At 38.6% G+C, this 14,583-nt stretch overlaps 2 long non-coding RNA genes across 8 annotated transcripts in view; one reads left to right on the top strand and one right to left on the bottom strand.

Moving 5' to 3' along the window:
• Nucleotides 1–14,583, top strand: part of LOC114203778 (uncharacterized) — a 133,869-nt gene that overhangs the window by 103,421 nt on the left and 15,865 nt on the right. The gene's annotated exons all lie outside the window — the stretch shown is intronic.
• LOC148163897 (uncharacterized) overlaps nucleotides 1–14,583 on the bottom strand; it is an 80,484-nt gene that overhangs the window by 63,288 nt on the left and 2,613 nt on the right. The gene's annotated exons all lie outside the window — the stretch shown is intronic.

Below are 14,583 nucleotides of genomic sequence, written 5' to 3'. Positions count from 1 at the left end.
TTCTTTTGTTCCCTGTCTCACTGGCTAGTCCTTCCCAGTTTTATTTGCTGTATCCTCATTTTCCTGATACCAAATGTTGGAGTGGGCCTTTTCTCTGTGTGTCTCAACTTGCTCTTTAGGTGGTCTCATGACTTGACATATCATCTATATGTAGATGACCTAAATTTGTATTTTCAGTCCCTGCTTTTCCCCTGACATTCAGACTCCTGTAGATATTTTTAAAATGACATCTCTCTTTAGATGTTGATAGGTATTTCAAATTTAACATATAAAAAGCTTGATTTCTTTCCCCTCCTAATCTGCTTTCCACTCATGGTTCACCATTTCTGTAAATGGCCAAACATTTTACCTAGTTTCACATGACAAAAAAATCTTGGAATTATTCTTGGCTCTCCTCTTCATTTATATCCTGTATCTAATCCACTGACAAATCCTGTTGGCAGTTCTACTTTCAAAATAAATCCCGGATCTGACTGCTTGTAACCATTTGTACTTCTAGTACCCTGGTCTAAGCCACCACCATCTTCCTCCTGGACCATTGCGGTAGTCTCTCGACTGGTCTCCCTGCTTCTACTCTTGTCACTACTCCCTTCCCCACGTCTGTTCTCTACCTAGGATCCCTAGTTCTCCTTGAAAAATCTAAATCTGATCATGGCAAATCCTCTGATGCTTCTGATCTCACTTAGAGAAAACTTTAGGAATAAAGAATCTGATCCTCTTAGCAAAATATAATCATTCTTTTGTCAAGTAGAGTTTTGGTCGGGTTGCTGTGTGACTCTTTAAGCCCATATAGAATGATTCTCTGTGATGGAATATAATCCAGAATTCACAGAGAATGGGTATTTTGCCAATAAACAGTTTCTTACTCTCCTTTCCTCGGGTCACACATTTTTCTCAAGTGGCCTACTCATGTGATGATGATAAAGCTAATAAAAAAAAAAAAAATCACACACCCTTCTCTTACCTTTCATTATTTTCAACCCAGTGCCAAGATTAGAATAGGAGCAAGGAGACGTTTATATTTTGGCTCACTGCTGTCAAGTTAAAGAGTAAATTAATTCACTTGTCTTGCTTTCTTTGTCAATGATTTTTATTAAGTGTTTTTTGAGTGTTCTCTTAGTAGGTCCTTTTGAGCCCTCAGTATTTTGGTTAAGACCAATTTACATCATGTTCCATCATTGACTTGCTTTTTCTCTGCAGGTTACTAAGAGAGAACCTGGGTCATCGTGGTGTCTCTTACCTTCCGAGGGCCTTGTACATCTGAGAGATGGGGTAGCAACATCTGAAGTAGGGCCGTTGAAAATGAACCTTCTCAGGCAATTTCCTGGGTTGTCACCTCAGGTGCTCTCTGCAGCATACTTTCTGGTATTTGATTCTAGTTTGTTTTAAGTGTCCCCTATAATTGGACATACATGTTATGAATAAAGAAAGTAGTTGTTTTGGAGCATGCGGGGTCAAGTCAGTTAACCACCCCCAGTCATGCATGGTGCCTTCATAGTGTGGGCAGGGAACTGAGACACTTTCAACTCCTTCTCCCAAGAATATGCCCCCACATAGTCTAATACATTAGTTACCTGGTTATTGAACCGTATATTAAATCTGCGAGAAGCAAAGATTGTAATTTTTCTGATACCTAACAGAGTAGCTTCAAAGCAAATCCGGTGGTATTTTTTTCTGCATTCGTGCTCCTATTTCAGCTCTTTGACAGGAGAGCAATGTCTTCTGATTTGTCCAGGTTGTTATTCCAGAGAGAGATTCTTTTTTTTTTTTTTTTTTGCAGGATGTAAACTGGATTCCCTAAAGCGCAGGAAGCACAGACCTAGTTTTTCTTTGAGCTCTTGTGACCTTGGAGATGAATTTTCGCAATATGGGAGCAAAGTGTGACAGTATTCGTAGAGGGAAAAGGCTAGCTAGCTAGCAGCTCTCGAATTGGCTTCTAGAAGTGTCCCAGTGTCTCAGTCTGACTCACAAGCTGCCCACCGCTGTTCTGAAGCTTCCAGCACCTTTAAATGGTGCTAATTATTTGAATATTGCTTCACTCCTTCCAACCCCTTTAGGTCTTGGAAAAAAAAGAAAAGATAGATTTTATTGGTGGTGAGGGTGGCTAAGTACACACCACTGGAAAATGACGTTTTCTATTTTCTCAGCCGAGGCAAGCCATTAACGAGCAAGCTTTCCATACACTTTTCCCCAAATTTAACCTGGTGGGACCATGCCTGGCCCCAGCTAAATATGTTATGCCCTGATGTTTTGGGAAAAGAAGAAAATATTCCAGCAAGGAGTCCAAATATGGTACATAGTTATTTAGACTAGCCCTAGGGGTGTGCTAACTATAATCCTAAATTTAGGCATATCCTGGAACGATATGGCATGTGATTGGTGATTTTGTGATGTTTGTGCATTTTTATGCCCTTTCTGGCCTCACTGCCTTTGCAGATACACACTGGACTAAGTCTAGCTTTGTGTACTTCCATTATTTTATCGGTGACAATTGACTCAGAGTTTTACTTTGAATATTATGAGGAATTCCCCTTGCTATTCTTGCTTGAAAAGGCCTCTATTATCTATTATTATCTATTATTAAAACTAGAATTCTAGTTTTAATGTTGTTTCCTTCTGTTCATTCACAAATTTTAGTGAACAGCCTCTATGTACCAACCACTGGGCTAGTTGCTGGTTTTATAGTTGAAAATGATGTCTGCACTCATGGAGCTTACAATCTATTGGGAAAACATACAATAACAATTGTACATATAATTATTTGATTCCCCTTGTAAGGAGTCCTTCATGGGTTGGCTTAGATTTCACTTTTTTAAAAAAATGTTTTTCTCTGTTGTGTTTTCAATTGCTTTGATAACATACAAATTTTCTTTTGAATTATAAATAGAAATCCTGTTCTCTTGAAGTAGGGTTTATACATTTAAATTTGGCTTTTGATAAAGTTCAGCTAGAGACTGACTGTACTTACATGCTGTTGGAAATAAATATTAGAGATTTGATGATATAATAAAACTTGACAACTATTCAGTACTTCTTTCTATATATGGAAAATACTCTTCATTATTAATAAGTATTTATTGAGGGATTTATTTGTGTGTGTCACTGTGCTAGGGGATGCACTGTAGGGGATGCATAAATATTATCTGCAAAATGCTTCCTATATAATAAGTGATATAAAACATGTAAAAAAATAACCATAATATAAGATAATCTGTGATAAATGTCTTAAGAATGAACAGAAGAACAATTAAGAGATCAGAGGAAAGAGGTTTCCATTTGATTACATGAGTGATCGAGAAAGCTTTATGAAAGGGGTTATGTTTCAATTAGTTTTGAAGGATAGGTAGATTTAATTTTAAAAATCTAGTTATGATAGCTCATTTTTAAAAACTTTGAACATGTATCTAAAATCATAAAGAAGAAAACAAAGAGCACAGCTGAGCCCCTCCTAGGAGGCCTGTGTGGAGGAGGAGCATGTGCTGCTGGAAGGGTAACAACACCCCTGTCCCCTTTCCTCCTCTGTCCCCAGGGGTGATGGTCGGGGTCATTGCACTTGGCCCCCACCCCGATAGCACTGGCCGTTCCGGAATGGTTCCCTGCCTCACTGAGTTGGGGAGTGGTGATCTGTTTGGTTGGAATGTTGCCAAGTCACCAGGCATAAGTGAGAAGGAAAAAGGGTGACACAGCTGCAAAAAGTGCCAAGGGTTGGGTTGGGTGGGGGGGTAGTGACCTGCATTTCTCCCATGTGGTGCAACAAAAGGATCTGAGAGTATCGCTTGGATCAAGTGGACATCGCAGAGGGCTGCAGGACTTAAGCTGGCTTGCTGCTCCCCAACCACTCCTGAGGACTATTAGCTGAGCAAGGGAACCCTCGAGGCCAAAGGCCATGGGTGGACTGCTGAGGCAAGGCAGGGCCTGATAATGGATGACCAAGTCAGGCTTCAGACAGATGTCCCACCTCACGGCACTGTGCAAAGGCCTCCAGAGATCCCCAAGCATGCCCCACAAGACAGCTGGCCTTTGAATCCAGCCACAGAGGTAGAACTGTGATCCGGTGAGGTTCGGTAACAGTGAGAACAGTGATGGCCTACACCAAAGGGAAAGGGGTTCCTTTCCTCTTTTCTTCTTGCTCAACACAGCAAGGTAAGCAACTGGAAGAACTGGCTACGAGGGTGTGGTGCACAGCTTCTCCCAGACCCGGCTTCCAGAACCAAGTCTAGCCAGCACTAGGGAAGAAGGGAGAGGGGCGGAAAAAGGTGTCTGGTAGAAGGAAGGTCTTAACGTGGAGACGAGAATGGAGTTTTATGAGGAATAGGAGTCTAGAGAACTGAAAGGAGAGTGTTGTAATACTCAAAAGGGAGTGAACATTTAGGGAATTGGGCCTGTCTTTGGATGAGCACACCACTGAGGGCAAAAGGGTGTGGGAAGGAGCACTTCACCAAGGAATCCCGGAAGGGGGAGCTGGGGGAGGGAGGAAGAGGGGTGAGGGAGGGAAGGGGAACTGGGAAGTAGAGAGAAAATAGGTCACCTAGAGGTTGTTGGTTGTAGGAACAGGTGGGGGCATGAGCGTTAACCTTGCTGTTCTCTGTATTCTGATGTGTGTTGGAAGAATTCTAGCAAAGAGTTTAAAAATATTGGCCTTAACTTACTTAAAAAAACTGGTTTTTAGAATACATTATGTTTGGATATATTCAATCCATTTTTTATTTTTTATTTGCAATTTGTAAAGCATCATGATTTTATCTTCTAAAATTCTTCAGAGGCACCTGCGTGGCTCAGTCGGTTAAGCGTCTGTTTTCAGCTCGGGTCATGATCCCAGGGTCCTGGGACCGAGCCCCATATCAGGCTCTGCACTGAGTCAGCAAGGAGTCAGCTTCTCCCTCTGCCCTTCCCCCAGCTTGTGCTCTCTCTCTCTCTCTCTCAAATAAATAAATAAAAATCTTAAAAAAAATTCTTCATATCTGTCTTCACTTTTATTTTCACCTTTAATTCTTTTTTCTCTTACATTTAGAAATATGTTACTTTTTAATATATTAATAGAGTCCTCTTCTTACCTTTTTATATTTCTGAGTTTATTTCCTAATCTTTTTTTTTTTTTTTAAAGATTTTATTTACTTGACGGAGAGAGACACAGTGAGAGCGGGAACACAAGCAGGGGGAGTGGGAGAGGGAGAAACAGGCTCCCCGCGGAGCAGGGAGCCCGATGTGGGGCTCGATCCCAGGACCCCGGGATCATGACCTGAGCCGAAGGCAGACGCTTAACCATCTGAGCCACCCAGGCGCCCCGTATTTCCTATTCTTGATATTTCAAATATTGTCTAAGTTTAAACTACTCTAAGCCTTTATTCTTTTTATTCTTTCTACCCTTAACTGTCGCTTTTTATTTGTTTTTCTTTCTTAATGGTTTACATTATTGATTTCAGTCTCTTATTTTGTCATTCTTAATGTTCTCCTTTACAAGGTGTTTTTACTGCACATTGTCATCACGTAAGGAATAACTATAAACAGAACTGAATGGCTGTCCTTTCACCATTCTCCCCAGAATCAAAATCCTCTGTGTTCCCTTCCCTTCCCCACCTTGTGTCCCCCCCCCCCCGACCCCTACTCTCTTTTCTTTTTAGTTTTCCAAAAATTATTTAGGCTAAAAGTATTTCCTAAAAACTCTGCTGATCTTATTATACAGATCACATGTTTGATTTGCTAAATGTTGTGAATTCTTCTATGATACACCTGATCTCCGCATGTTTTCTCAAATATGCAGTCCTGCCACATCACCTTTGGCAGTTTGTGTCAGTATGTAATTGTTTGGTGTGTCTCGGCCTCAGATATCTGGTCTTATCCTGGCTTTTGTTGAGACCCATTTTGAATATTACTGCTATTCTGACTGTAGTCCGTTCTTAATTATTTGCAATAATAGAAGTCTAGAAGTAAGTTTAAAAATTATTATTATTATTGCATTTTGATATGTTTGTGCTCATATGGTTACTTCTAATATTCTCTTCAAGTCATTGTAAAGAGACCTGCCTCAAGAGACTCAGAAAATTCTCTTTTGCATTTTTTCACAGTTTCCTTCTTTCTAACACTTTGCTGTCTCTATCCCGAAGAAGTGCTTCTGTGTTCTTCGAAACCTTCTTGGAAAGAAAGATAAATTTTGTGTTTTTAAAATTTCCATTACGAGTTATAGAAGACAAACAAAACTAAACTAAAATTTCAACAAAACAAACAGGTATAAAACATAGATAAAGAAAATGAGATTTACTTGGAACCTGTCTCTACACAGGGCAAACTAGGTTCTTAAAAAGTTGAAGACCTATCTAGCATGGTAGACCTTTTGAAAAGTTTTAAATCAGTCTTCTACAAGAAACTAAATTTGCATGCACATGTGTACAGGCTGATTTATTTATAGGACTTTGTACACTAAGAGCGGTTCAGTTTTTCAGCAATAGAGTCCTATTAACCAAACTTTTGACAGTTGTATAGATACACTATTTTATTAATCTGCAGTAAGAAAAATAAAAGGGAAGGAGAGCACTCTCTCTGTAGAGCTACTTCAAAAGGCACCCAAAGTTTCATTTTCCTATGTTCCATCCTAACCAACAAGTTCTTTCTTTAAGGATATTATACCTTTGATTAGCTTAAAGCCAGGTTTGAATTCTTCCTATTTCTGGCCTAGGAAATGTTTTGTCTTGATAATACCTATTAGGTATATCTGATTCTTATGTACTGATTTTCAGTTAATTTTCAAGAATCTTAATTATGACCCTAAAGCCTACACTGAAAAAAATATTACACTATGCTTTGCAATAATGTATAAAATAACACACATTATTTTATTTGGTCTAAGATGCTAAACGGAAAACTATGTAAAAATTATGAATATATGTGTACACACACACACACACACACACACACACACAACCATTTTTTTTGCTCGTTAAGATAAATGCTGTTAAGCTCCCTTGATTGGGGTGTTTTGCCACTGTTTTTGACGAGTTGAGTAAAAGATCCCAGAAAGCACTTGTTGAGAGCATTAACAGGTAATTGTGCCCTGGACTAATGTTCAGCTATAAGCCTTGATGTTTCAGTCCTACCGCTCCACAGTCTGGTAGAGGCTCCAGCATAGTTAGGACATCATTTAGTGACCTCCACTGATTATTTCACCACTTAAAATGTTAAGGTAATTCACAAATAATTAATGAGTGGTTGCTTTCTAATTATATAATAAGAAAAAAGTACCATTTATGTTTTAGAAGTTGATGGTAAAGAGGTTTAAGATGATCAAAATTGTATTAAATTACAACTGTGATCACAGCTCTACTAGCACAGACTCATTTCACATGACACAGGATACTGGTGGCCTCCCGGTAGAGTGCTGTATTCCTCCCCCAGCTAGGCAAACATTATTTGCAACTGAATTGCAATCAGCTCTAATAGTATAGTATCTTAAAATTTAAAAACAAAAAATAAAAACCCATTTATCTACAGTGATTTTTTTACAGTGATTTTAATTAATGGAAAAATTATTGCAGAGCTTCACTCAAGGACTGTACATCTGAGATGGTCAGTGAAAATTTGTCGATGGATTAGACAGATGACTGCACTTCATCTGCTCACTGTCCGATGGCCCAGGTAGTCTGAAATATGGCATTATAGGAACAACTAGTTTCATAGGAGGCAAAAAATATTCATCTTAAGGTTCCATGTCTCTGTGGAAAACTATTATGTAGAAAGATTAACTTTTATTTATTTATTTTAAAAGATTTTATTTATTTATTTGAGAGAGAATGAGAAACCACAAGCAAGGGGGAGGGGCAAAGGGAGAGGGAGAAGCAGGCTCCCCTCTGAGCAAGGAGCCCAATGTGGGACTCAATCCCAGGACCCTGGGATCATGACCTGAGCCGGAGGCAGACGCTTAACTGACTGAGCCACCCAGGCGCCCCAGAAGATTAACTTTTATGTATTCTCTTCCCTTGCTGACGGCAACGCCTTGCCCAGTGCCACTTTTCTACTGCATTTCACTGAAACATAATAAAAGTCACTGAGTGTTTGCATACTGAAATGTGTGGTCACTCACAGCACTTTTATTTTTTTTTACTGTGAAAAGCATTTTTTCCCCCAAAGGGGTACGTGCACCCCGATGTTTATAGCAGCAATGTCCACAATAGCCGAACTATGGAAAGAGCCAAGATGGCCATCGACAGATGAATGGATAAAGATGTGGTATATATCTACAATGGAATATTATGCAGCCATCAAAAGGAGTGAAAAGCATTTTAAAAAGAGTTTTTTAGATGACCTTTATATTTATGAAAAATGTCAGAAGGGCCAAATCACACACTCTAAAGTTTATTTATTTTTAGTAATCTCTACACCCAACGTGGGGCTTGAACTCACAACCCTGGGAGCAGGAGTCACCTGCTCTTCTGACTGAGCCAGCAAGTTGCCCCACAAATCACACAAATCCCCCCTTTCGGCTTTTTTACAATTAAAATTTAACATTTTTATGCTCCATCATTAATAGTCTTCCTTCACATCAGAGGAGTGGATTGGGGCTTGCTAATGGAAGACCTCAGTGGGTGCTCGTTGTCTGGAAGCCTCTTTGCTTGTTTTTGTGTTCTCCGTGTTGACTACCACATGCTTGCCACTGCTTGTCACTAGCTCCTCCAGACTGAAAAACAATCGGATCTGTTCTTGGTTCCCAAGCTTTGGTAGCTGCCATGGGGGTTTGATCAATGAACTCAAAATTTGAGGTCTCAGATCTCAGAATGTGGGCATTTGGGATGCCCCATAAGCTCCCCACACCAGTGTAATGTTCCTCCCAAGCAACTCCTACTGGGCCATTTCCTATTCTTTCCAGTAAGCGAGGGGCAGTTATACCATAAACATTTTCTGTATCAATGAATAACCGACCATAAACTCATGTAGCCTAAACTAGGTCTTTTTTTTTTTTTTTAAAGGGGAACCCAGGGGCACCTGGGTGGTTCAGTCCGTGAAGTGTCTGACTCTTGATTTCGGCTCAGGTCATGATCTCAGGGTCGTGAGATCGAGCCCTGCATCAGGCTCCACAGTCAGCACAGAGTCTGCTTCAGATTCTCTCCCTCCCTCTGCGCCCCCCCATGTGTGCTCTAAAATAAAATAAAATAAAATAAAATAAAATAAAATCTTTAAAAGGGGAGCCCAGAAAGGAATTTCAAACTTGATTCACATTAAACAGAGCAGATGTCCTTAGACGTCAGCAAATCTTGCTGAAGTCTAGTGTTTCCCCCTGTTTTCAACACTTAGAAACTCCAGGGAGCTTCTCATTCTTGCACCCTCAGTAGAACTTGCTTTCTCTCATCTTGCTCTTATCTCCTTGGTCCCTCAGTAGTCTCTTGCCGCCTTCCAGCTGGAACCCTCCAACAGTGACCGCTCTGTCCCACAGCAAAATGTGTGTTCTGGGAGGATGAGTCTCTTCCTGTACCACCGCCCCCCCCCCCGCCATGACCTTAACTCTGATTCTAGGGTGAATTTGTCCAAGGAAACATTTGTACAAGGTACACAGATATGAGAATGTGTACAAGTTATGAGACAGAGAGGGGAGAAAGCTGGAACTCCCTCAAATAAATAATTTTTATGGTATCACTGTGCACATCTATTTAGGCTTCAAAATGGTTTTTGTTGTTGTCTTAAATGGGTGCATTCTGTGCCAGTGGACCATACTTTTAATGTTTTCTCCTGTGGTTGGCATTTAGAATGTTTGTCCTTTTGCAGGAAGCACTACAAAGAATATATCTGTGCTTATGAGGTTTATTCTCTTGTTGAATTAAATAAGATAATGTATGTAAGGTACCGAGCACAGTAAATAGTGGTTTTATTTTATTTCCTAGGATAAATTTCTAGAATACTTATTATTAATTAAAATGTATGTACAATTTACTGGCTCTTTATTGGTAGGGTCACGTTGCTTTCCAAAAGGGTTATACAACAGTTTTAGCCACATTTTAAAACATATGCCACTGTAAGCGGGGTCAGTGGCTCATGTTTGTTATGAATACCAGCAGGAATGACCTTTGCTCCTTTGTGTGTATTTACTCTTTCTGTGAGTTGTTGTTTATAGCCTTGGCCTTGATGTTCTTCTTAAAAATAGCAATGCTATTATCACTTATGGACAGTTTTTCTTATTTGAATGTCAGCTCTACCTTTGTGACCTCTACATTTCAAGGATAGGAAAGTTGACGTTCTCCGTCGATCTGACAATCATTCTATTCTCTATCTGCTAATTTTTCAAAGTATTATCTTTTCTATCCTTATCTCTCTAATCTATCTGGAGTTTATTTTCTTAAATGGCATAAAGTGAAAATCCCTATTTTAATGGAATTTTGATTTAATCACCCAAAACCATTTGTTCCATAATTCTCACCTATTTATAACATGCTCTTTTATAATGTATTCATGTTTAAACAGTATAGTTGGTATATTTTCAGTCTCACCATTCTGTTCTACTGAGCACAATGTGCAAATGGACACGTTTTAATTCTTTTTGCTTTATAAATAGCTCCTGTAGAAGTTGGTTTTGTGTCTTTCTTACTATGTTGTCTCCACTCAGACAAAAGTTGGACAAATTGTTCATGGTTAGTGCCATAAGGCATGATTGTGTTGAATTGTTACAGTAATAAAGTTGTTTGGATTTTTACTCGTAACCAGACCTCAAAATAAATGTCATTATTCTATATTTTATCTCCACAACCTCTTATGGCAGGTTATTTTTGGAGGGGGGAGAGTGGTGCTCTTAAATACCAAAGTATCTCCAATCTTAAAATCTTCTCTATTTCTCTAGAGCTTGTGGTTTGAACTACATAAAATTTCAGAAGCAACTGTGGCTTTCTGGTATTTGCCACCTAATGGCCCTTTTGTATATTATAAGAATTCCAGATTGTCACTCCACCCCCTTTGGGATATTTTAGAGATAACCATGTGTGTGTTTAACCAAATTTTGCTCAGAGAAAAGATTTATATATTTTGTTCCTGGTTTTAGATACTTCACTTAGTGGTACCTGTAGTAAAAGATAGAAGACTGAGCATATACTTTATCTCTGCTCTTTTCCAAGTTTCCACTGAAATTATAGAATAAAGAATAACTTCCTAATTGTACTGGAAAACAGGAATGGTGACACAGTGTCCACTGTGGATAAATGGAGGAAAATGTTCACTTCCATACAGTTAGTAAGAGTTTAATTGCCTTAGTCATTATTTGGAAGGCAAATTTGGCTGTAAATACCAAAATTAAAGTGTATCCTTTGAATATGCCCAAAGGTGTATTTGTTAAGATATTCAACAACCTTTATGATCATCAAAAGGAAAATCATTAAGTAAATGCATGAATGTGTACATCCATATATATATTATTTGTATGATTATATTTTATGAACATTGTATATACATAGTAGTGTATGTATGGCATTAAACTGTTTTGAAAACATCTGCATACTAAGTTCTGAGTAGGGCCACCATGACAGGGGAGTGGGACTTGGTTGAAGGGTTGTGAAGAAGAAAAATGCACTTCAGCTTGTTTTTGCTGTATACTTGTAGCGCTATTTGAAAATTTTTCAAGTGAGCATCAAAAAATCAAATGATATGCACGAGGTTTTCTGTAGCTAGTTTTGTTTTTCCATGAATCTGTCATCTCTTGAATTTCTCTTTGCTTATTCTGATTGTAGATGATACTATCTCGTGATTTTCATCAATCTTAAAATTAGTGTGACTCTTATTTTATGAGTAAATGGTTAGGATGACCTTTTTCTCTTGCTATGGTTTCTGAAAGAGTGTAGACCATTAAAAACATACTGTGAGTTATTTGTTCTACATTCTCTTGAGACAAAATGTTGCGCTAGAAACTAGGTTGTTTTTAAATAACACAGTTGTTGTTTTAATATTTAAGTGTCTGCAGTACCCTGGATGCATTATCATATGTAGAATAGACATGTTGCGCATTCATTATATCTACAATACAAACTGAAAAAACACACGGAATGGGGAACCAAAGAACGAGCAAACGTATTTTATTTATTATGATAATCCTTCTCAAGTCCTCTCTCCCTCTTTTGATCTAGGTGAAAGCAAGCTGGGAACATAATTAAACCAGTGCCGAGTGAGACAGGAGATAGGATGCACAAAACCCCCTGATCCTAGCCAACTAGATTTTGAAGTTGAAGTTAATTAAGAGCAATATACAAATAATCTCTGCAAATGGTGACATTTATAAATGGATTTTGAATATTCTGAAGCAGTTATGTAAATCACCAAGAGTAAGGCTCTAGGGGAAATGTAAAACATGCAGGCTCACCTTTTAATACCTTTTGGTAATGTTTTCATTAGACTTAATGTTTGTGGGGGGACCGTGTATCTGGAGGTAATCTGATGACAGAAATGTTGTAGCCCCGTGAGATGTGGAGCCCTAGAGGAGGGGGCTGCCAAGAATGGGACCTGTCGGTCAGGGTCAATGACAACAATAACAACAAGGAAACTGGTGACATTCTCTGTGGTTCTGTGGGAGGTTCTGAGCCTGCCCTCAATGGAAGAAGCAGAACTAACAAGACGCCGAGGAATCAGCACTTGAAGAAAGGGCGAGGCCTCAGTGCCTGTGAAGGTTCACTCCTAAGATGGGCTTTGGGAATGGGGATGACAAAAATGATAACCGTGAAGCTGTATCATTTAAGTGACATACGACTTTCAAGGAATTTTAGTTCATGGGATTTCAGTAGGACAAGTAGCGGGCATGTGGTAATTGCTGTTAATATATAGCTGGGGAAACGAAGAATATTTAATGATATTTCGACGATCATACAATTGGCCAGTGATGGAACCAGGAACTAATTCCAGTCATTCTCGTTCTTACTTTTATAAGATATCTGCAGATTTTAGGGGTAGCAACTTCTGGCACCGCTGCTCTAGAAGCAATTCTGATAGCACGTGATATAATTCGATCATGAATACTTCCTAGCTCCCCTCTCCAAACATTGGCCTCTCGGTCCTTCCACATTTTTCCTCTTTCTCCTTTGTCATTGGCAGAGGTGGACTTCTTACTAAGACCTTTTGCCATTTGCAACCACGTGGATGGAGCTAGAGTGTATTACGCTCAGTGAAATCAGTCAGAGAAAGACAAATACCATGATTTCACTCATATGTGGAATTTAAGAAAGAAAACAAATGGACATATGGGAGGGGGGAAAGAAAAAGAGAAGGAAGCAAGTCATAAGAGATTCTTAACAATAGAGAATAAACTGAGGGTTGATGGAGGGAGGTGGGTGGGTGGGGATGGGCTAGATGGGTGATGGGTATTAAGGGGAGGGCACTTGTTATGATGAGTACCAGGTGTTGTATATAAGTGATGAATCACTGAATTCTACTCCTGAAACCAATATTGCATTGTATGTTAACCAAGTAAAATTTAAATAAAAAAAAGAAAAACAAAGACAATTTCATCTTTCTCTCCTCCATGATGTTTTTTTAAACATCAATTTTTTTAAAAAGTTTGTATATATATTCGGATCACTCTAGAAATCATTAGTTCTCTTACGTGCTGTCAGCTCTATCCTTGTTAAGTACTGCTTTTTTGGGCAGGGGGAGGGGAGAATTGTGCTGAGCTATTTTATGTAGCTCAGAATTGGATTTCTAGAGTCTCAGAGACTTAGGGAACTGGAAATGTGCTCTACATTTTGCCTATCAACAAAGCCTAATCAAGAATGCATTCTTTGCCAGCAACATTCAAAACAGAGATGATTCCAAGCTGTGGCTTGGAAATAAACTCCTTTTATTGCCTTTCAATTTATAGTGTTCTTTGCCTTCATTTTGCACAAATATTCAGGGAATTTTCCCATTTAGAGAACCTGATGCACAAATTAAGATATTTCAAGTAAAGCCATTCATGATCTGTAAGGAAAGTAATACAAATTGACATGTGATACTAGTCTGAGTTCCTGACAACAATCAACTTAGAATATGTTCCTACATATACTCATGTGTCACAGGGAGATTGTTTTTAGATTAACAACCGTAATTTAATGAGACTAATTTATTAATCAGACCTCAATTTGCAAACTTGTGTTTGTAAAAAAAAATCGCATGTGTGGTATTTTGTGTGTTTTGTTTGACTGTGTGTTTTTGTTTTTGTTGTTGTTGTTAGCTTTCTTTGATTTTTCTCCCCACAAGTAATCTCATAGGTTATGGCTAGCAGAATTGTTCAAAATTAATTTTGAACCCTAAGACAAACCCTAGGTTATCTGGTTCATAGCAGCAGAATTCAGTAACATTTAAGAGCAATATAAATAATTTTCAGAATGCTCATGAGGATGGAACTCTTGCTCAATTTAAACAATTCAGAATTTTGGAAACTGGTATTTGATCTGTCAATCTGCTTGTTGGAATAACGCTTCTAACTAAACACAGAAAAAAAATTAACTGGAAGAAATGTTTCAATTCACAGAGCCAGAAAAAATAAAATAAATCTCAGATACCTACATTAAATTAACCCTGGATTTATCTTGCTAACATGGCAAGTCATTATATACTTAACACAATTGAGATACACGGTTTTGATGAGCAGAC

This window comes from Eumetopias jubatus, unplaced genomic scaffold, assembly GCF_037043125.1.
Source record: "Eumetopias jubatus isolate StellerSeaLion01/CBP00866 unplaced genomic scaffold, mEumJub1_p1.0 scaffold_7, whole genome shotgun sequence".
Lineage (NCBI taxonomy): Eukaryota > Metazoa > Chordata > Mammalia > Carnivora > Otariidae > Eumetopias > Eumetopias jubatus.
Note: the sequence above shows the minus strand (reverse complement) of the source record. Positions and strands in the feature narration are given on the sequence as shown.